This window comes from Macaca nemestrina, chromosome 2, assembly GCF_043159975.1.
Source record: "Macaca nemestrina isolate mMacNem1 chromosome 2, mMacNem.hap1, whole genome shotgun sequence".
NCBI classification, from domain to species: Eukaryota; Metazoa; Chordata; class Mammalia; order Primates; family Cercopithecidae; genus Macaca; species Macaca nemestrina.
Genome location: NC_092126.1, coordinates 109479772 through 109489942, shown reverse-complemented (window position 1 = coordinate 109489942; position 10171 = coordinate 109479772). Strand labels below are relative to the sequence as shown.

General features: G+C 43.2%; 1 long non-coding RNA gene across 1 annotated transcript; it reads right to left on the bottom strand.

The window, feature by feature from the left end:
• Window positions 1-1396: 1396 nt before the first annotated feature.
• On the bottom strand, window positions 1397-8338 carry LOC139361954 (uncharacterized). The gene is made up of 3 exons (XR_011620027.1): window positions 7497-8338; window positions 6725-6845; window positions 1397-4703 (listed from the first exon to the last, which is right to left on the bottom strand). It is a non-coding gene; the product is annotated as an uncharacterized lncRNA (long non-coding RNA).
• Between the last annotated feature and the right edge of the window lie 1833 nt (window positions 8339-10171).

Genomic DNA, 10171 nt, shown 5'->3' with positions numbered 1-10171 from the left:
ACTCTACAGCATGTGATTCTGGTTGGTAACATTTTACCCATAGCAGCACTTCTTTTAAAATTAAAGTCTATCCTCTCAAACTTTGGCTCTGATTTATCAACTAAGTTTATGTAATATTCTCATTCTTCAGGAGCCACCACCCTGATCTTTCAGCAGCCATAAGCATCAAGACAAGACCCTCCATCAGTGAAAAGATTACAACTCACTGAAGGTTCAGATGATTGTTAGCATTTCTAGGCAATAAAATATTTTTAATGAAAAAAATGTGCATTTTTAGACATAATGCTATTGCATACTTAATAGACTACAGTATAATATAAACAGAACTTTTATATGAAATGGGAAACTAAAAAATTATTGTGAATCACTTTATTGTGATATTTACTTTGCTATAATATTTGCTTTCTTGTAGTGGTCTGAAACTGAACCTGCAATATCTCCAAGGTATTCCTGTACTTTAACTGGATGAATTGTATGTTATGTGAATTAAAACTCAATAAAGCTGTTTTGAATTAAAATCACAAATATTCTCATTTTGGTAGACATCCTTCCATTCTATGTCTTGTGCATTTTTATAGACTTTAAAAGAAAGAAATTAATGGTCAGACTGAATGCATTGCTTTGTAACCTGCTTTGTCCCCTTAAGTCAGATGATGTATGTTTTTCCCACGTTCTTCTAGAACATCATGTTGGTGTTCATAGACCAGTCTATTTGAGGCAGTAGAGCATGATGATTAACAGTGGCGTTCTGGGGTTGGATCGCCTGAGTTGAAATCTTGGCTGGATGAACTTGGGCAAATCACTTAACTTCTCTGAGCTCAGTTTTCTTATCTGTAAAATGGTGATATCAATAGTACCTTTCTCACTAGGTTGCTGTGGAATATCAAATATATGGAAAGCACTTAAAACAGTGTCTAGCACATACAAGCACTACACAAACTGCTGTTCTTGATTTGTTCATAGTCCCCTAGAGTTGAGCATTTAAGGGTCAAGTTTGCTATTCTAAGCATCACTGCAGTGACTGGCCATGACTTTTCCTTAAGATAAGTGGAATTTCTGGGTTATAGTGTTTGCACATTTTAAGGTTCCTATAGGTATTGACAAATGACTTTCAATCTATAGGAACTGTTTCAACTCTCAGCAGTGGTGTGTGGCGACAACTGTTCTCCCATCGGTATCACCAGCAGCCCCTTTTGACCAGCACTGGCTTGTTCCCTGACACACTCACATGCCCCATTACATGTGCTTACACCCAAATGCACACACACACTCCACACACTTACACACATAAACTCAAATGCTCATACACACACCTACACACAAACACACACACACATATACACTTACACACACACCCAAACACTGATATACACACCTATACACTTATACACACACACACAGATTTATTAAGCTTGGGTATAAGGATGTAATACATTTATTTTAAACCAATTTGATAGGTTGAAAAGAATCCTCTTCCTCTCTTAATTTTCATAGCCCTGATTGTTAGCGAGGCTCATCACTTACTCCAATGTTCACTGACCATGTGTCTGTAGCAGGATATTGACAGCCACTTCTCTTGCTGCCTGAGAATTGGCTGCTGTGAACCAAAGGGCATCAAGAAACAAACAACTGGGGAAACAATCACTGCTTCCTTGGCTAGTTCAGAGGAAGTTGAACTTTTCTGATACTTAAAGAGAAAAGAGAATATTAAGAGTAGGAAGTCATAGGGGAGAGTGCTGTGGCTTTTCCTCTCTAGTAGAAGAGGTAGTTTTCCTGATCACCTCCATCCCTTCGCTCCCCTAGGCCATGTGAGTAGGGGCTTCAAGAGAATCTCTTGTGCATTTAGGAGGTGGCTTTGAGAAAGAAGATTGATATCTTGCTCCCTAGCTGGAGTCTGTTTAAGCATGGGGCTATTTAAGCAGGGGAGGAGGGAGGACTCTGAGAAAGAGAGGATGAATTGGAGAAGGAGCAGGAATAACTTGTAAGGGGGTGGTCCTGCAGCAGCCTGCTTTTCCAGCATTAGGAGACAAGAATGCAAGAGTCTCCTACAGACCAGTTGGACAATCACAGAAAGCAGCTGCACTTGCACCATCTTGCCAGGACCTCACCCAGAAAGTCTGGCCACCTAGAAAGGAGAACCCTGCAGAATAAGAAGCAGTGGGTTAGGAGCTGAGTGAGGTCTGGCCAGGGTCACACCTGAGCAGAACCACATCAGGGAGTGTACAGAGACGGGCTTTGAGAGCTCCTCCACACAGCCCCAATCTCTGGGTGGGAACAGGAGACAGTCACAAAGAGAAGGCTGTAGCCCCACCAGGAAGTTAGAGATTGTGTCTCCCTCCTCCTCTTTCTCCCCACTGCCCAATCCCAAGGAATCAAGCCAGTGGGACAGTGAAGACCATGTTCCCTCCAAGGGAAAAAGTCTGGCAGGTGCTTAAGGCAGAGGACGAAGCAAGGGCTAAATTGAGTAGGAGACTGGGCTTTAACCTGTGCTGTCCTGGGCTGAACCTGTCCCTTCTGTATTTGGAAGTCACTGGAAAGCCACGGGAGCTGACCAAATATCCTCAAAGAACGGGAAAGGAAGCTCAACACAGGACAATGGACAGCAATGGTTAGAGAAACAAAAACATTTATGGCCATGCCCCTCCACTGTCAGATAATTTAATCAATCCGCTGCATGTTTTTCTTCCTTTATAAATCCATAGGTTGTGCCTATGACAGGTGTTTCTGGATCTTCTCTGCTAAAGAGGAAGCACTGAGAGGCTAAACTGTCCCTGACTAAATATTTTAAATGATTTGAAAAGAAGCAAACTTGGGTCCTTTAAAAGAAAAGCAAGTCTGTGTTAGACGTGTAGATTGGAGAGTCGGTAAAGAAATTTCTCTTCTGTCAGTTTCACACTAGCTTTTCTGCCACCAGGCATTCGGTCTCCCAGCCCAAATCCAGAGGGTCCCAGAGCACTGTCCATTTCACCCCTTGAACCCAGCCTTATGCTGTCAGTTGTAGGGAAGATCCTCCCTGTGGACTAGAAAAGCTATCCCAAAATAAAGAGCACACAGGGCTGGGCGCGGTGGCTCACGCCTATAATCACAGCACTTTGGGAGGCTGAGGCGGGAGGATCACAAAGTCAAGAGTTCAAGACCAGCCTGGCCAACATGGTGAAACCTCGTCTCTACTGTAAATACAAAAATTAGCTGGGCATGGTGGCACGTGCCTGTAATCCCAGCTACTCAGGAGGCTGATGCAGAATTGCTTGAACTGGGATCCAGGAGGCGGAGATGGCAGTGAGCCAAGATCCGGCCTGGGCTACAGAGCAAGACTCCATCTCAAAAAAAAAAAAAAATGCACACAGAGGTGATTGCCAACAGTGAAGTCACATGGAGGAAAAGCCAAATCCTCCATCCCTCCCAGAAGAACCCAGTAAATAGGCGCCAGTGGACACCATAAGAACCCAGGGCTATTGGAAAGAAACGTGTAACAGAAGATTCCCGGAGGGTGAACCTTTAATGTGACAAGGTTCTTAAGGCCTCATGGCTTCACCAGTGTTCAGAAGAGGCAAGAAACAGGAGGGAGCATTCTCTTCCTTTGTAGAACAGCTTGCAGTTATAAAGTACATTCTTATCTGAGTCTTATCACAATTCTTCAACATAGGTAAGGCAGGGCTAGTATCTCCACTATGCAGGGGAAACATGAGGCCCAGTAAGCTAACGTGATTTATCAAAGGTCACATGATTCTGCTTGACAGAATCAGGTCGTCTTGACTCTCCATTGCCTACTCCAATGTATAACTGAGGTCTCTGCTTAGGCCAGGGCAGCACCCAGGCTGGAAATCTAGTGGTGGGCACCTCTGGAAATACTTAGTGAGATGGTCATTAGGTGACTATCAGAGTTTGCAAATTTTAAATCTTGCAATAATTCATTTTGTAAGTGTATTATATTGATATTAGTCAACACTAATTGATTCATTCTTGCAACTTCTGGTGGATTTTGAAACATGCTTATAAATTATTTGACACTCTACACATTAAGAGACAGAGTCAGTATCCTCACCTCTTGAACTTGGGCAGGCCCTTGTGGCTGCCTTAATGAACAGAATGTCGTAGAAGTGTGACTTCTGAAGTTAGATTAGAAAAGATCATGCAGCTTCTACCAGTGTCTCTTTAGGAAAGTTACTCCAAGGTTCCAGCTGTCATATAAGAAGTCTAGTTATTTTGGAGCCGCTTTGGGGAGAGATCACATGGAGGGGATCAAAAGATAGATAGATAGAAGATTGTAGATAGATGATTGATAGATAGATAGATAGATAGATAGATAGATAGATAGATAGATAGATAGATCCTCCAGCTGTTTGAGTTCTCTCAGCCCAGGTTCTAGACCTGTGAATGAATAACTCTTCAGAATGGCCCTAACCCAGCCACTATCTTTTTGCACCTTAATGATAGACCACATAAGAACCACCTGGCTGAGCCCAGCCAACCCTAGATTGTCATTGCTTTAAGCCACTGTTAGGGGTGGTTTGTAACAGCAATAGCTAACCAGAGTGCATCTTATCAATTTATCTAATAGGAGTTTATATTTATAGAAGAGTCATGATAGTATCCTGTAATCTGGGACTCCCTTGTCCATGCTTTTGGCTTGAGCTCCTAGTCCATATTCCAGGTAAAGTTATTCCCCTTGGTGGCAGTGACTCCAAGAGCAGATATTGTCTCTGAAACAGAAACACAAATAGTCTTGGTCAATGGCAATTGTTGTTATTTCCATTATTAATGAAACCATACTAACCAAATTAGAGCTGAATGTAGATATTAATTATTCTTCCCCTTCACATCCTCTTCTGCCCTTACTTGCTCTTTAGAAGCCTACTTTATAAGGAATCATGGAGTTTTAGAACATAAAAGGAACCTGGGGGACATCAGGACCCACCCACTTATTTTACAGAGGAGGAAAATGAAGCTGGGGAAAGGCTACCACTTGCCCCAGCCTGCACAGTTGATCAGCAGGCCAGGTGGGACTATAACACAGGTCTCCAGGCAATCAGGTCCACATCCTTGATTCTCTCTTTCATATCATCCTGCCTTGGACTGAAAATGGACTCTGCCACTTTTCAGACCCAGAGCAAGGACCCTCCTGAGGAAAACCCAGACCCTGAAGGCTGACCACTACGTCATCTCATAGTCGAGAGGAAGCAGGCTAGTGTCCTCTCAGCCACCTAGTATGACTCTAGGTTAAATCGAGATTCCATCCAGGCTAATACATTCATGTGAACAGCTATTAAAAGCAAACAGAACAAAACAAAATGGAACCAAAACAAGCAAGGTTGGTGGGTTTTTGTTGTTTTTTTTCCCCCACTGAAAGTGGGAAACAAATGAGAGTTGTCTGTGCTTCTTGATATTAATCATGTGAGGTGGCAGAGAAAGATGTGGGACTTGAAGCAGATTCAAAATTCTCCCTCCCACCAAATCCAAAACACACCAGAGAATTTCGTTCATTTGTTTGTTTTGAGAAAACAGGTAAAAGTCTTCCAAACCAAAGAAGGAACAAGCATCATGCCATATGCTACTTTGCAAAATGCGGTCAAAAGCAGAACCGGAAAATACGTGGCATATTCAAATGGCTCCCCCCAGAAACCATAAGGATGGAAATGGGGTGGAGCTGGAACAGAGGGATATAGACTGGAAGCGGAGTGGACAGATTCTGAAAAGTATTACTTAAATCCCCAATTTTAAGGAAGTTGATGAGGAAGGCTAATTTCTAGCTTCCCAGATGCTCAGAGCACATTTTGGGGTTGCAATAGAAGTGGAAGTTATTGGTGAGGGCAGTGGCAGGGGGTGATATCCTTCATGTTAGAGCCTCTGGAGGTTGGCAAGTAAAAAGACCAGGATGAGCATAAAAGGAAGTGATTGATGGAATGACTGGACCTAAACTACTATGGAAACTGGCCTTCACCATCCCACCTCTCCCTAATCCCATGGGCAGAAAATGGCAGCTTTTCCCTTAAAAGCTGGAGAAATAATACTTTTTTATTTTTGTTTTGTTTCAATAGTTTTGGGGAACAGGTGGTTTTTGGTTACAGGGATAGATTCCTTAGTAGTAACTTCTGAGATTTTGGTGCACCTGTCATCCAAGCAGAACACTTTGCCTAATGTGTAGTCTTTTATCCCTTACCACCCTTGCACCCTTGAGAAATAATCTTTTTAAAAAGCAAATGAAAGCTGACTGGAAGGGGCTAAGGCATCCAACATGGGAGTAACATCTCAGAGCAGGGGTCTCCTTGAATTGGTTTGACTTCTCCCACTCTCACAGAAGAAAGCAAGGTTTACCCATCACCCTTCCACACCCAGAAAGCTCACAGTCCCACCTTCTCATTCAGAGAAGAACCCCAGTCCCCCATTTACTTCAACTTAACAACCCAACCTAGAATGCATAAATAGAAATGAGCTGCCAAAAATACCATTCACTCGGGAAAAGAAAAGGACCAAGATAAGTCAACAGAACAAATGAACTTGGAAGAGGTAGAACTAAGGAAAGGAAAAAGAACTAAGTAGAAACCTTAAACTCTAATTATCCTGTTGGAGAACCAAGATGATACATCCATAAAACAAAATCCACACTTTGGGAGGCCAAGGTAGGTGGATCATGAGGTCAAGAGATCGAGACCATCCTGGCCAACATGGTGAAACCCCATCTCTACTAAAAATACAAAAATTAGCTGGGCGTGATGGTGCGTACCTGTAGTCCCAGCTACTCAGGAGGCTGAGGCAGGAGAATCGTTTGAACCTGGGAGATGAATGTTGCAGTGAGCCCAGATCACGCCACTGCACTCCAGCCTGGTGACAGACCGAGACTCCATCTCAGGAAAAAAAAAAAAAAAAAAAAAAATCCATCTTCATTAAAAAGGAGCAATTGGAAACCAAGAGTTTGTTCTAAATCCCTTTTAAAATATATTTACTTTTTATTATCACAAATACATGAAATTTTTTTGAAACCAAAAGTCAAAGACAGAAAAAATACATTAAAAATTCAAGAAGAACTTGCAGAATACAGAGTAAAATGACCAAAATAAAATGGGTAATTGGAGAAAAAAAAATACATAGGGTCAATTTAGGTGGATCAACATTTACATTGCAGGAATTTCAGAAAAGGAGAAGAGGAAAAACAGAAAGCAGAAAATTATCAAAGAAACTATGGAAAAAAAATCTGCCAGAGCTGAAGAAAGATACAAGCTTTGGATTGAAAGACCCCAAGCACTGAGCACAGTGAACAAAGAGTTATCCATAGAAATAACCTCTTGGAATTTCAGAGCACCAACAAGCTAAGGAGATCCTAAACACTTTAGGAGAGAAACAAAAAACAAATAAGCAACAAAAGAATAAGAACCAACTTTGGGAGGCCGAGCCAGGTGAATCACTTGAAGTCAGGAGTTCAAGACCAGCTTAGCCAACATGATGAAACCCCATCTCTATTAAAAATACAAAAGTTAGCTGGGTGTAGAGGCACGCACCTGTAATCCCAACTACTCCAGAGGCTGAGGCAGGAGAATCGCTTGAACCCAGGAGGTGGAGGTTGCAGTGAGCCAAGATCGCACCACTGCATTCCAGCGTGGACAACAAAGCAAGACTCTATCTCAAAAAAAAAAAAAAAAAAAAAAGAATAAGAACCAGATTGGCATCTTTCTCATCAGCAGTTTGCACCTCTGAAGCAGAGAGGAGTTAGCTTTAAGGATTCTCAGACCCTGTTTCACTCTAAAGCTTATGAATCCAAATTTCTAGCAAGTGTGAGCATTGCCATTGAGATCATGTGACCCTGACAATCTTGATGACAAAAATGGCTGGGCTCTATTTTCTGTTGTTGTTGGACAAGAATCTCCCTTGATATCTGAAGCTAAGAAGTGCTGAGAACCTCATGTTCCTCCAACAGCATTGCAATAACTTGCTTCAACAGAAGGCAAAGTACACCTAGATTAACCTTGATGTTCACATAGAAAAAGGCCAAAGACCTCACACACTGAAAGTCAGCAATTCCCCACAAGCCCTGCTCTAGCCCTCGAAGAAACCGGCAAACATTTGGGCTGTGGACTCCCACAGAGGAGTGAGTCTTCTCTGTTTTGCAAGAAAAGCAGGAAGTATGTTGAAAGTCATAACCACAGTAAAAACTGCCACATCAAACTGAGAGGTGCTCTCTAAACATGGAGATATCATTCACCACCAGGAACCCAGATGAAAGCAAATCCGACTGTCCACAGAGTTACTCACACACCTGTTCATGTCTTGGCCAGGATTTTATCTAAAATGAAGTTCTGTGTGTAGTAGGTTATTAGTAAGAGCAAAACAAAGAGAAACAGAAATAGAAACTTCTACCCTCACCTGTTCAAGCGAAGGCACACTTGTGGTGAGATCCTGTAACAAATGACAATTCATTTGACCTTTCTAACTAGTGTGTCTGGAATTGTGGGGTCAGGTTTTGAAAATGACAGACCATAACTAAGAAATATCCACTAGCAGTCACTAGAGAGTCTACAACCTTGCCTTTTAAAGTGTAGTTCTCAGAGCAGCAGCAGCAGCAGCAGCTGCTGCAGCACCAGGAGGCTTTATGAGACACAGAGTCTTAGGTCACAAACCAGACTGCCTTTCACCAAAATCTCCAGAGGATATATTTGGGCATTAAAGTTTGAGAGGTGCTTGTGTACAAGACCTGGGTGGATGTGGACGTGCTGGGAGGGATCCTTCTCAGAATTTTGTACCAGAGATTGTGACCCTCTTAGGCAATCAAGTCTGAGTCATAGAGGAGGTGAGTATAACAGCTAGCCCCAGAAATTTGGCCTAGAAACGCCTGTGTTTAAAAACAGAAGGCCGTGGCTTCCGGGAAGGATGATCTATTTTATAATACCTTAAGGTTTCAAAATCACTACAGCCCCCTTATCCGCCTCCTCTGAGCTACACACCATCATCTACCCTGACACTCTTGGTTCTGGAGACAAAGGGGTCTGGAGCAAGGCAATCACAGGGGACAGAAACCTTGCTTTTTGAGACCCTAAGCCCCAGAACAGCTCTGGTCAAGGCTCCCACACCCCTCATGGTATGACCTGGGGAAATGAGCATTTTCTAGAAAGTCAGGCCTGCTTCAGGGAAAGGAGGTGAAGGTGCCCATGAGTGAGCTGCTCAGCAACCCCTTCTCCAGTCCCACTCTCTCAGTGACCCCACGTGGGCATCATCTACTCTATTCACAAGAAGTGGGTTCAGCCGAGGGGGACTGACCAGAAGCTCAGGTGTGAGCCCAAGGGCTGACTGCTGGTTATTTTTCTGTCCTGAAACAACTTGACCCACCTGCCTGTCTCCATGTTGCCAGTGTGGGGAAGGGAAGAGACAGAACTAACTACAACCAGGAGGGTCCCCGCAGTGGTTCCGGCCTCACCTCCCCTTTCTTGCCTGAGACACTAACTTAGTTCCTGGTTTGCTGCCTGTCGGTGCCTCCATTACCAGTAGCTTAGCTCCCACCATGGTGGAGGAATCGAAGGAGTTGTGCCGCCCCTGCCACGCAGCTGCCCCTGAATCTCATTCAGGTCAGTTCCAGATTACAAACTGAATTTTTTTCATGATATTGTCAAAACAGTGAGGAAACATTTTTTAAAAGTCCTATAGAAAAAAGAAGAAAGAAAGAAAGAAAGAATTGGGTTCAGCTGCAAATAACAGGAAAAAAAAATAATGTCTTAAACTAGCGCCTTTCAAACCATTCTGTGCACAGAAATCACCCGGGGATCTTGTTAAAATGCAGACCCTAATTCGGAAGCCCTGGGGCTGGCCCTGATGTTCTGCATGTCTAACGAGCTCCTGTATGATGCCCAAGCTGCTGGTCCACAGAGCACACTCCATAGTGAGGGCTTCAGCAAGACAGGAGTGTATTCCTCAGCCACAAGAAACCTGGAGTCTGGTCCTCCAGGCTATATCCATCGCTGGAGACAGGACCATTGGTACACCAAACCTCAGCAACATTCAATTTGCCAATCTAACAAACCTGCACGTGTACCCTCAGAACCTGAAATAAAAGTTGAGAGAGAGGGAAAAAAAAGAATTTGTTGTGTTCAGTCTCTTGATTAGTGAGATGGAAACAAACCATCAATACACAATGCTGTCTGGCTTCCTCTGTGTGGAAAGTGCAGATAGGAATTGAGAGGGTCAT